The 477-nt window shown below is 40.5% G+C and overlaps 1 protein-coding gene across 1 annotated transcript in view; it reads left to right on the top strand.

The window, feature by feature from the left end:
- The first annotated feature begins 351 nt into the window (after positions 1-351).
- Positions 352-477, top strand: part of LOC119581659 (rhodopsin-like) — a 1600-nt gene continuing 1474 nt past the window's right edge. Inside the window, exon 1 of the mRNA XM_037929783.1 lies at positions 352-440. The gene's annotated coding sequence lies outside the window, so the exon portion shown is untranslated. The remainder of the gene's footprint in view (positions 441-477) is intronic.

Below are 477 nucleotides of genomic sequence, written 5' to 3'. Positions count from 1 at the left end.
AAACACACACAGACATACTGTGTAAATATAGCATATGTGACAGATGCCCATTACTTTTCTGCCAGGTGTTAATAATGCCAATAATTTCTATTTCTCAATGCTGGATTTTCTTAAATAAACAATAGCCCTATCCGCAGACCAGAGCTAACGACCTGCTCATCTCCCCAGTATTTATGAGAGGTACTTGCATACCCTCAGTTTTTAAATGCATTCAAACAAATATGTGTTCAGAAGTTACATATGCATTCGCCTTCAAACATGAATGGTCATTTTGGGAAAGTAAGACGGTAATCTTGTAATGTGGGTTTTCGCCGGCTATATAAGCTGCGAATCCACGCACAGGTTCCCAGTTTCTTGGCAGGAACTCAGACAGGGGTGTCTCACACCGAAGTAGTTCGTCACTGAAATTTCTTCGGATCAAGAGATCTCTCACCGCAAAGGTGGTACCCTTAAAACGTTATTTCTATGATAAATCAC

Source organism: Penaeus monodon, chromosome 15 (genome assembly GCF_015228065.2).
Source record: "Penaeus monodon isolate SGIC_2016 chromosome 15, NSTDA_Pmon_1, whole genome shotgun sequence".
Lineage (NCBI taxonomy): Eukaryota > Metazoa > Arthropoda > Malacostraca > Decapoda > Penaeidae > Penaeus > Penaeus monodon.
Note: the sequence above shows the minus strand (reverse complement) of the source record. Positions and strands in the feature narration are given on the sequence as shown.